The 12876-nt window shown below is 37.8% G+C and overlaps 1 protein-coding gene across 1 annotated transcript in view; it reads left to right on the top strand.

Moving 5' to 3' along the window:
- The window catches only part of trip4 (thyroid hormone receptor interactor 4), an 83284-nt gene that overhangs the window by 34409 nt on the left and 35999 nt on the right, over positions 1-12876 (top strand). The gene's annotated exons all lie outside the window — the stretch shown is intronic.

Raw genomic sequence — 12876 nt, forward strand, 5'->3', positions numbered from 1 at the left:
CACGTATACCAATGTGGAAACGCTATGATAATGCATAGTACAGTTCCAGATTAGTATGTTTTCATGAATAAAACAAAAGTCTACATAAACCTCCTCACCAGCACACACACATTTCTATAGATTCTCTCTGGGCACAGAATGTTAAGACAGGATTTTGCTGTCAGGTTGCCTGGGGGACAAGCCAGGCCTGGGTGTGCAATTCTGTTGCTGGAATTGTGTGATTTATAATAGGACTCTAACACATTTTCCCTCTGCTGCCATAGCTGGCTCTGCAATATGATGTACCTGCAAGCTCTTTTGTTAATATTTCAAAACCCTCTAAAGACTTGAGAGGATTGTTTATGCAGCTGTGTCTCGTTCATATGTGTTCAGATCGATGGAGAATACGTTTGAGAAGCTCCAGGTAAAATGTAGCAAGCAGGCCCTGGACTAAACTACGCAAAGCACTCTCGTCTATTTTCTTGTGAATTGTTCTTTTTTTTATGATTTAGAGTTTTACAAAAACACCAACTAAAATCTCAAGTTGTAGGTAAATATTTTACTGTCAAGCAGGAAAAAAAAAGATTCCTGATCTGAAAGAAAAATACAGTTGCAGTCAGATCTCCGTTTGCTTTACTGTCACAGTGTGACATTTGTCAGCAAAACCACATCTGAAGTGAAATATTTTCTAACTGCCTTTTATGTCTAAACTTGTGTTTTTAAATTTGTTTAGAGTAACAGGTTGTCACATTATTACAGATTCCCTGACGCTGGAGCAGATCAGCATGGGGAAATCTCTAACTAGATTTCCTGCACATTTACATCATCGAGATTGATTGCAACCTGTGTTTTCTTTGTTTGCGGCTAGATCAGTAAAAATGGCTGTGTTGTAAACTGTCAAAGTACGTATATATGAGAAATTCATTTCCTCATTAGCTGCAATCTGGTTCTATTCCTGTTTTCTCTCTTGAGATTCCAGCTCTTCTAGTTAAAAGTGAAAACCACAATGATTATTCATTTCTTGGAAAAAATCTTTCATTTTATATAATTCAGACAAATTGGTCAACGGGTCTGTTCACAATAGTTTTCCTGTATCATTGCCCTGTGTGTGTTTATTCTTCATCCAGTTATAGAAACTCCAGTATCAACATTTGTCACATTACATAAACACTGTTTTTTTTTTTTACTTTGACTTGCCCTGGGTTACTTGAGTTGCCTTTTCCCTCTACTTTCTAGTGTATAATATTAGCACTTGAGCATAGCAAGTGTGTGCAGCTTTTATACAGTTATAATCATACTTTTATGATTCATCATAAGAGTATGATGAATCATATTTTTATATGATTCATATTTTTATATGATTCATCATGGCTTAGGGGAAAATCTTCAAATCGGACTAATAATACATATTTACTGGCCCATTGATGTTTTCTGCAACTGACAACAAAAAAAGCAACATTTGATCAGAGTTCTAAAAGCTTTATGTAATTTTTGGTTTGATGATTTTTGGGTAACCAGTTATAATAGAATGCATTAGACTTAATAGCCAAGATATAATATTTTTGGCACAATTGTGATCATTTTAAGACTGTTGCAGTAAGAAACATATTTCTTATTCTGCAAATGTGGAGCAAAGTAACTTTGCAATATTTAGATACAATTGAATCACAGAGATTTTTCAAAAACATGCTTTCATTCAATTTCTAACAATTATTTCCTTATTACAACTAAGAGAGTGAGAGCCCCTTGCACTGTGCAGGAAAGTGTTTATCTAGTAATTAGCTGCATTACATATCTACTAACTCAAATTCAAAGTCCAGTTTGAGCAAGAGCAGCATCGATTAAATTATTTCACATATTGAGACAAGCTTTTATAACTTAAGTGCCTGATGTCGCTAATTGGCTTCTTACTACATTTAGTCAGGTAGTAAGGAAAGTTTGTTCATAAAGAGCTTTCACAGCAACAGTTCACATTAATTATAGTATTATTCAAAAAACTAACAAACTAGTTTGGTACCTGGTTGACATGCAAATCAATATTTTATCTGATCAGATATCAATTCTAGAAGTGTTGAACTGCCAGAATTAGGAAATGAATACTGGAGGCATGTCATGTTAAAATGAGAGTTTCTGGTTATAAAGAGACAAGTTTTTGTTGTGGTTTTTTTTTAAGCTTAAATTCATTATACATTATAGTCATTATAATAGTCATTATTCATTATAGTTTGACATCTGTTGTTGACCATCTAAAAGATAAGACAATAAAATTACTTAGTAAAATGACAAATTTTAGTTTCATGTCATTACATTTTTCATTCTTCACAAACATTTGCACCAAAGAGATATTTTAGACTTGGTAGGACTATCAACATTACCAAAGATGTAGTAACATTTGAATGTGTGTATTTCCATGCAATAAATAGCTTTTATCTCCACACATTCCCCTCTGTACGTTTTAGTCTGGATTGTGGATTGGCCATCTTGACCTACATGCACCTACACCATCTAGCCTATCACCAGATAGCTTTTCACTATCTCAGTTTCTTGATCTCTCACCCTCTCTTCCACCCCATTCTCTCAGCATCTCACGGGTCAAGGCATTGCCTCTCATTTCCTCGTGAGGGTTTAGCACAAGTTATTTTTCCCCCTGCTGGAGCTGCTTACATGGATAAGATCCACTTGCTTCTGGCAATTCCAACAATCTCATACTTAACAGTATGCTGAAGAAGAAATGGTTCAATTTCTTCCGGCAATTATTACTCCTCTGAAATAGAAATAATTATGGTTGCTTTTTATTTTTGTTTGAGACCTTCATATGATGATGATCATCTATTCCTGTTTTCTCTCTTGAGATTCCAGCTCTTCTAGTTAAAAGTGAAAACCACAATGATTATTCATTTCTTGGAAAAAATCTTTCATTTTATATAATTCAGACAAATTGGTCAACGGGTCTGTTTACAATAGTTTTCCTGTATCATTGCCCTACTTTGCAACAAAAAACTGTGTTGCTAAGCTAATTAATTTTTTCATTACAAGGAAAATGATAAATATTAGTTGGTAATTCACTGAAATTAACCTTCTTGCAAGAAAATATTGGCTAATCAAAAAATTACCATAAAATCTTTCCAGCAAATGTTGATCTTGCCCATTAAAATGGGAGCAACGCAGCCATCAACTCAAGAATTGCTGCCTTATTTTGATTAGATCTGTGGTTTGCATCTGAATCAACAGAAAAAAAAAATAGATGGCATCTCAGGACTCCTGGTCTGCTTGATGGTAGAACAAGAGAAACATGAGCCTTGTGCATTGGGTTTGCTTGCAACAGATGCCCTCAGACCTATAAAGATAAATATCTCAGGAGCTCAGAGGTACATGGAAAACTCTTGGCACTTTGTCGAGATTGAAGGTGGAAACTTTCCAGCAGTTCTTTTCCCATTAGTGGGATGTGACTAATCTGCAGAAATGTTCACAAGAATATCAGGATACAGGTAATACCACCTTAACCTTTCATTGTGACAGATGAGCCATGTTTTGCTTTTTGCTGGCCGTAAGAACGCTCCTAATCACAGTACATAATTATTGTATGTACTGTGATTATATTACGTAAAAAAATTATTTTACCGCTGGCGCTACGTCACCCTTCTTCATTTACCCTAGAAATGCCCTGTTGTGCATATTTAGTAATCTATGAAAATTCTTTCCATCTTGCTTACTTTCTTTCTCTCTCCAGTTTTTGGTTTTTCCAAGTCTCATACCCAAGACTTCCCATGTGTGGGATTATCTGCCGTAAAGCAATTTCCCTTTTTAAAATAGAGATGGTAGCTGTGTTTCCATTGACCATATAATTGCACAATTTGACATTTAGTGGAAATATTAAAAGTTGCTTAAAGGAATTTTGAAAAAACTTATTTTTCGATTAAACGTTTTGGCACTAAGATGAGGTAGTTTTTTGACTGCATCGAAATTGGTTTATTTAACAAAACTGCAATGGAAACACTTTTTTCTCATCACACAAGTCACATGATCAACAACCGTATGTTTCCACTGGCGCAAACCACAAAGCAAAACAGGAAGTAGTTGTTACTTATCGCATGAACAAAATTATTCGCATTTGATTTTAATTACGTTTCTTATTTAATAGAAACACCTTAATGGCGAAATTGCGTTGCTTCAACATTAGCGGAATATAGAGAGTTTTACGTACATTTGTAATGGAAACGCAACTAGTGTGTAACTTCAACATGAAAAGTATGTGGAATCCCTAAACATACTGCATTATTTTATAATACAGTCCCATTTGTATATATGTCCCATTCGACAAAAAAAAAAAGAAAAGTAACACTGCTTCTTATTCTATCTCCAGCCAGTCAGCTCTAGAGATAAAAAGCCAGGCAACGCTAGAATCTATCTCAGGTTGATCAGTCATTACCCTGTGGTGAAGTCTGTGACATTTAAAATGACGTACAACCAAAGCTCTCTGAACATTATGGTTCATCTTCCCAGCCTTTGAATATATGCTTCTGTGTGTGTATATGTGCGCTTTTGTGTGAGCTGAAGGCCATTCTGGGTGTTGAAAGCTAATTGGCTTTCTGCCATGACCACACATTTTCTTTTACTCTTTCTTACTGCTTGACTTCGCTCGCTTGTTTTAACACTCTGACATTATCGGTATGAAGTGACTGTGCACACTCAGCAAGAACACTGCGCCCCAAATCATTTACTTAGCAAATAGTTATTATATTACCTGGCACAATGTATTGTCCAGTATTAAGTAGGCAACCTAAGTAAATTATAAACTCTTAATTATAATCCCCAGCAGGCCATAACAGCTCTTCCACCATGTGATGAAAAAATGAGGTCAGGAAACAGTTCATTATGTTAAACCATGCAGAGATCACTGATGGGCCACCTACTGAAACACAGACCAGCTGGATACTTCACAGTTGCAGTTGGTTTAAAAACTAAAGTAAGATTTCAATAAAAGATTGTATAGAGTCAGAGCAGTGCAAACCATGAAATGCGTTGCACAGCACCGAATGCTGCTATGATACTGTGAACCCAGAAGTGTTTAAACTGGGACAATTACACATCATGCATGGACTGGTATTAAGCTGTTAACTAAGTGTCATCATTGACCTCACTTTTATAACGTGTACTGATGGTGCGTTCACATAAAACACGTGTGCACTTTGAATGCAGACACTTGACATTTTTGCCCTACACCTAGCGCTTCATGCGTCAGGTGCGTCTGGTTTACATTCAAAGTCTATCCATGAAAATCGTTCTCGCTGTTGTTTTCCGTTGCCAGCATATTGGTCAGATGTGCTTGATGCTCAAAACTCTCCAAACGCTTCAAATTGTGCCGCACTAGAAGCATGAAACAAGTCACCACAGGTCATTGACACGCCTCAACATAGACTTTGAATGTAAACCAGACTGATGCTCAAAACATGTTTGGTGGGAACGCACCATAAGAAGACACAATGGTAATGGGAGGCGGCAGGGGACCAGAACAGCTAAATAGCTGAATTCCACTAATACTTGAGACGCAATCGCTTGTAACTGCATATTATAATAGCTCAAACACAAAATACACCTTAATAAGCATTACTACGCACAGTGGAAACAGCTTTGGCACTGCTGCAGAAGCTAACACCTACTTGGGTATCAAAGAAAACCACCAATAACGTGTCAAGTAACACTGTACCAGCTTTCCAACCTGCATTTGCTTTTAAACTCTTCAGACAGACAAGTTTTCAATGAATAATTCAGAATTAGTTCCACAGAAAAATCAATGAACAGGTGAATCTGCAAATACTGAACCACTAGCAGGTGGCAGTGACTTTATTACTTCCAAGCATGAAGTCCATATGGGAAGTGAAGTGCTCCAAGAGTTAATCTGCTAGCTCAGCTTGGAATAAAAAAATTAAACTCTTATACAAGCACCCTTAAATTAACGAGACAGAATCCCTGAATTGATCTGAGGTATGCAACAGCTGAGGTTAAATCCATAAACTTCAGACTAGATTTAATCTGTTCAAGCCGTCTAATGCCTTTTGTTCCCATAAGAATACATGCTATACACGATCGTAGCCAAAAGACCAAGAAGCAATCCTCCAACCATCGGTTGGCGTCAAAGTGCTGGCTCATCATACTGAAAACGATTCCCCGGTTTAAGCCATGTGGTTTGCATTGGTTCCAAAGGCATTCATAGACTTTAATGATTCTATAGAAACAAAGAAGATTCTTTCACTTGAGCTGAACATGTAGACTTTCCCCAAAAATAACCTGCATGCGTTTCATAGAGGGTGTAAATTAGGGGGAAGTGTTATAGAAACAAAACAAGTTCTTTGGAGAGAGTAATAAATTCTACCTCCTCAGTTTTGGGGGAAACTCATAAACTTACCGTACATGAACACTTTTAACTCAGTGAGCTCTTTGTGCCTCACCACCTTATCTTTCCTTGTTAAGATTAGTCACACTGATGGGTCTGTTGCAAATACAAAGTGCTGCCTTTTGTTAAGGTGTCAAACTACAAGGGAGAAAATTGTGGCTATAATTAGGGCGCTGAGATGTTCAACTTGAGCAGCAGGTCTTAAAGGGATTTTTTTTTTTTTTTTTTTTTTACTAGTCTCAATCTAATTTCTTGAATCATTGTCTTTAGTGGTTACTTGCAAGAAACCATTTATTCATTTCTAATGTTTTTGTTAAAAAAAGGCTGAAAGGTTTTGTGTTTTTTACCGTTTTTCTCCGTCATGTTAAAACTAACTTTTTAAAAGGAATTCATTTTTAATAACATCTTACTGCTAATACAAATAAAAAAGGGTGAGACTTTTAAGACATAAATCTTATACAGATCAAGTACTCAGTGTAGTTTTTATTTTCTTTTAGATTTTTTTTTTGACTATTTCATAATGTTTATCTTACAAATCCAAATATGGACTCCCAATAAAATCCTAATAAACCTTGACTATTATTCTCCTTTTGGTGTTTAATTGTTTTACTGCATTGCTTTTTACTCGTTAGTGATTAGCACCAGGAATTTAAACGTGCATAATACAGTGTTCACTCATATCAGCACATAATAACCACTTGTTTATCTCCGTCATTCCCCCTTGGTGGGCAGTATTAAACACGCAGACCAATGAAATTCATTGCAAAACACGTCGGCCTTAATTAGGGAATTGATTCACGGCCTGTATTTACCTGTTTCACTGTAACAACCACGTGCCCAGGGACCAATGAGTCTATGTCACAATTAGACGAGTCACTTTGTTTGCTTTGCATTCAGCATTATAATCCTTGTACACATACCACTCCCCGCTCTCTTTTGCAGTCCGATTTGCATTTTCCATGCATACATTACAGAGCTGTTGCAATATGTATGGCTTTTTTCCCTCAGGTTGCACAACATATGGAAATAGCTCAATACATGCCCTGTGAAAATATTGCTGTTTGAATCCGATTCTTGTAACCATCAACTGCGCCGTTGCTGTCTGATTACCACCTTTTTATTTTTTAATGTGTGAAATTAAAGCACCCTGGGATTGCAAATAAAGGAACCCAATCACCTAACAAATGTCCACCTTTCTTCTTGAGGTGAGCATGTTTTTTCTTTTTTTTTCTCTCTCTCTCTGTTTCCCCCGTATTCTCTTCTGTCATCCAGTGCTGGGAGACAGAACAAGGTTAGATCGACGGAAGTACTTTTTTTGGTTATTTATTCATGGATCTTCCATTTAATATTCATGCCTTTTGCAGGACTGTCTGGGTGCAGCTGAGAATTTGCTGCCTCGGAGGCAGGAGAGGCCTGAAAATCGGGTTTCAGCTCCAGTGAGCCCAGCGGACGAAGGGGGAAAAAAAAGAGAGAGAGGGAACGAGAGAGTGAGGTTTCATGTGTTCCCTAGTAAATGAGAGGCAGGCCTTGAAGGTGACAGGCTGTGTTTATTACTGATCTGTCAGCCGGTTAATGGGGAGAGGAGAGAAGAGGAGAGAGCTGAGCTGTTGAGCACACAGGTATGGGAGCCAGGAAGAGCCCCAAGCAATAAACTTCCACATACTTGATCTGCGTGTCCTCACAGCCGCGGTGACAGAACTCCTGCATGCTAAATCAGCAGCTGTAAAAATAACACTGTATTCTGTGGCACTGCTGTAAAAGGGCCATTTTTTAGCTAACAAAGACTGACAGTGAATCATTCATAGTCCCTCTATGTTGCTAACCCCAAATGGCAAGTGTGGATGCTTTTCAGTTTTTGTTTGTCTTTCAGTTATCATTTATTCATCTTCTGTTTAGTTTTGTGGGAATATTTTTTTCTCAGCGTCTATGTTCAAATTTGGAGTTATTTAATTATATAAAGGGTTGATTAGGCTGACAAGATTCACAAAACCTTCAACAACTTTTAGAAACGGAGATGGAAATAGCTTGAAATACTTACGAGGCAGAACTTTAAAAGATTCAATCTTTAAAAGATATAACTTATTAAACTATGTTTTTTATGTATGTTTTTTACATATTTATTAAAAGTGTCACCATGTCGTGACAGTAAGTTATGAGACAGATAATCTGGAAAAGATCCAGCTCCTCAACCTCCTCTTAGTGCTGCTATTGCCATCTGAAGAAATGCACCGCTCCCGGTCAAAAACAACCAATCAGAGCCAGGAGGGAAGACTTTTGCGTTGCCAATCATTCTTGTGTACACGTGGTTAAATGAGCCAACAGCAGAGAAGCAACTCATCATTCGAGGAAAACCGTTTCTCCACTGTCATCACTGTGTTGTGGAGAACCTGCTCTAGCATAGCAGAGAGCAAGGGAGACTGTGTGAACAGCGTGTACACGATGGTGATTGACAGCACTAACACCGCCTCCTGGCTCTGATTGGTTGTTTCTGACAGAACAGTGTATTTGTGCACGTCAGCAAGTCCGTAAGGCAGAGGAGCTTGTTTTTTTTTTGTTTTGTTTTGTTTTGTTTTGTTTTTTCTCAGAAAATATCCATCTCACATTATACTAGCCCAACACAGTAATAGTTTTGATCAAATACGTAAAAAACAAAAATGAAGAAAATTCCAAAAATCTACATACTACAGCTGGAAGTGGGATACTGTTTTTTGCTGTCATGTTTTGCAAAAAATACCTTAAACTTGAACACAGTCTAGTTTTGGAGCTCTTGCAGAACAGACTCAAAAGGTGCTGCTGTGAAAGGGAGACGACTTTGGAGAAACTGAGTTGTCAGACTGATGTAAGCGTCTTATATTTATAATAAGTAAAAGTGTTGTACTTTCACTTACAACACTCTTACTTTCATGTTTCAAACTGTTGTTCAATCAGTGACACAATGACGCAATATTTCCACGCATGTAATCAAGGTTGGCCAAGCAGAGACCTCCCCAACATGTGCACTCAAAATGAGCAAAGTCTACATGTTTTACCATGATTTAATGAGACCTTCTGCTTCCGACCACCTCCACCACAGCATTTTACGGATGGCTGGCAAAGCAATTTTGATCTATGGATGTTGCCATAGGACTTCAGTTACTGCGTCGAGGTTAATATAAAGAGTCGAGCTTAAGAAATATTTCTGAGTATTTAAATAAGTGATGATGTTATTTTAAGCTTGTGCATATAATCATTTGTTTGTCTTTAAAAGATTTTTATGCAAGATGTTAACATCTGGCATGCAGACTCTGCTGTGATCTTCATGTGGCATTACTTTAAACATGCCAGCTATCTTGCCATAAATTTGTGGCGATACACTTCAGTGTGCGGTTGTGCTTACATGCAGGTTTTGTCATAGCATGTTGGGTATTTTCGTTTTTTGTTGTGCGTTTACAGTTTCATTATATTTTCATATGGAGGCAATGGAATGACAGCCTCCATATGAGGCTTCATTTTTCCTCCTTTATAGGGAAGGAAAAGATAAACATCACACAAAATCACTTAAATCATCCCAGAATTCAACAACTGCACTGCTTGACTTAGCTTTTGTGAAATAAATCATTTGATTTTATATTCCATGTTTTCTCTTAGATTTTTTTTTTTTTCTAGAAACACAGCCCTTTGCATGGCCGGAGCATACATACTGATGAGCCATACATGTGGAAACTTTCCATAAGGAATTGCAATATTTCTTAAGGAAGCATTGTACAAAGTCATCTCTTGGGAAGGCTAAGTACTTGCAATGAGCAGGTAATAATGGGAGCTGGTGGAAAAACACCACAAGCATGAAGGATCACCTAAAAATGTCTCCAGGGCCTGATCTATAGTTTGCTGCTCCATGCAGCTTATTTCTACACGCCAGGCCACAGATCTTTCATACCCAAAGAAAATGGAAAAAACCTTGATATTACGTTCAAAGTAAATGATAAATCTGGAAGAAAAATGACTTAATCAGCCTGGAATCTTTGTCTGGCATCCAATTATCGACCTGGGGCAAAGAAAAACTCCTTTCGGTAAACTCTCTGTCACTTTTAGGGCTCAAACTACACACCACAAATTCCCTTGTGTCGTTATTTATTAAACAGAGACTGAGCCTAAGTGGGAAAGAGCACTCCTACATTTGTTCAAAATTCATAAAGCTCTGGAATTTAAAGGGATACGCTTTGTATCTTTTCTATTTATGTGGCAGGAATGGAAATGTGGCAGGAATTTCTTAAGTTTTTTTCTTTTTTAAGATTGCATAGCCATGACACAGGCATGCGTTGCCTGAGAGATTTGGTGCATTTGATTGCGCTTGAGCTCAGGTTTTATCAGCTGCCCTTGGTAATGAAACCTTGTGGTTCTCTGACTCACACAGGGGTGAAAAGGCTGTGTAAAGAAATCGCTCCATGTTGTAGCAATAGATTTTTCTCTACTTATCTTAGCCCACAGGATTGTTGCCCTTTATCAGCAGCTATTACGTAAACCGTATCAATCAGTGTTTGTCGTACCGCTGCAAGTCAAGTTTAAAGCATGAGAGCATCCTTTCTGGAAAAGGCACATTTTATTGAGTCAATACTTGTTAAGATGCAGTTGTTGAAAATTGATGTGAATCCATGTCACATATCTGATCTTGCTTGTAAATCAGCTATAAAACTGTAAGAGTTCTGCGTAGTTTGAGGTAAAGATCTGTCCTGAATCCCAAAATGCTGGCTTGAGATTTGCTTTGAGGTCGCTTTCATCTGTTTTATAGATCGCCGTGATCCAGATTCAGACTTTTTGTCCCTAATATTATGTCTACCCTCTGTTTTCTGTTTTCATGATGCCACATTTCCCTCTCTTGCCCGTTTCAAATATAGCTTCCTTCTCTTTAGTCTTTGTCTTTTCATCCTGTCAGTGTAATCTGTCTCTGCCTATGCCGAGGGGGGCATACAGACAGATGTGTTTTACAATGTGATCAATGTTCTTGATTAGTGAGAGATTACTCCCATTTCTGTGTTTTTACACGCGTGTGCGTGTGTGCATACGCTCTGCTGATTGGAAGTCGTCCTCTCATGAGCGCGTTTGCGTTGCAGCCTTGATTTTGTTCATTTGTTAGGCCAGGATGCAAGAATCAATAGGTGGATTATTTGCACAGTGCGAGTCGCCCATCAAGGTGAGGATGTTAAACTAGCCATGGCCAATGAGTCACTTGTGCTATTTTAAAAGTGCGAGTGGATGTTTTTCACACCCACCTGTCAAGTGAATTTCACACTGAAGCCAGAAATGTCATAAAAAATGAGCTCCTTGCTTAACAAGACAGGCACTCTGGTTTTTATAAATGCATGTCTAGCTTACAAATACTATATTTTTGTGACTGGTTGGTGGTCAGGTTACATTTTTTTTTTTTTTACAAAAATCTGGATTTTATCAGACTCTTTGGCAATAAATAACTGTTCTGCTGGAATAACTTTTATGGTTTGTTGACTAATCATTATAAGTCGGCATGTAACTTCAATTACATTCTGGCAGGCTATATGCAGAGTTTATTGTACACTTAGGATTTAGTGTTGCAATCATGTTGCTTACTTATTGATGCCGATTAAGAAATTGCCCTAAATAATATTGTTATATTACCCTAGAAGTTATTACTACTGTGGAACTCTGTGAAATTAACCACTGCCTATTTGATTATAGTCTTAATTTTTGTTGCACAAATGATACTACTAATACGACTATATGATTGCTTTATGCATGTGCAGTATCTGACTTGTTTCCAGTAGAAACACCGTAGAAGTCTTCAATAATCAACTGGGATCTGTAATCTCAGTTAAACACTGTTTCATTGCCAGAGCTTGAGTTAAACACTGTTTCATTGCCAGAGCTTGATTCTTGATGCCAACATCCTTCCCTCTGTGACCCTAGTGTGACCCATCGGCTGATGATTACAGATGATCCTACTGCTCAGAGGAAAACCCACCGTGTCACAAAGCTCAAAACACCTCAAGCTGGTACCTTGAACATGACACAAAGGGTGTTTTTACACTTTATGGTCCAGTAAACTCAGTTTGATTAGGGATCAAAATTACAACATTTGTTACATTTTCAGCTGGTGCGGTTTGCTTTCACACTGCAAATGAATCAAACTAATTGGAAAACCTGTTTCCACCCCTCGCTTGGTGTCATTTCCTGCACCAAGAACAACTGCAGGAAACGACAGGAAAACCTTAGAAGAAGACGAGCACGGCTTCCGTCTTCACTAAACGGTGTAGAGTATCATCAGATTTTAGCTGTCGTAGGATTTCTCTTTTGTCTTTGTTAAAAGACCACGACTCATTCTTCCTTGTAGCGCTAGACTTGCGCATTTGTTTTGGTTCTATTTACCCAGAATGCCCTGCGCTACGGTTTGCTTCCTGCTTTTGGGACTGTCTCTGGTCCGCTTGTATCCACATATGCATTCAAAGGTTTTCAGGAGGATCAGAGTTTGCCTTTTTCGTCCACGTCAGAGT

Source organism: Poecilia latipinna, unplaced genomic scaffold (genome assembly GCF_001443285.1).
Source record: "Poecilia latipinna isolate Pla-1442-1.1 unplaced genomic scaffold, P_latipinna-1.0 Scaffold498, whole genome shotgun sequence".
Classification (NCBI taxonomy): domain Eukaryota; kingdom Metazoa; phylum Chordata; class Actinopteri; order Cyprinodontiformes; family Poeciliidae; genus Poecilia; species Poecilia latipinna.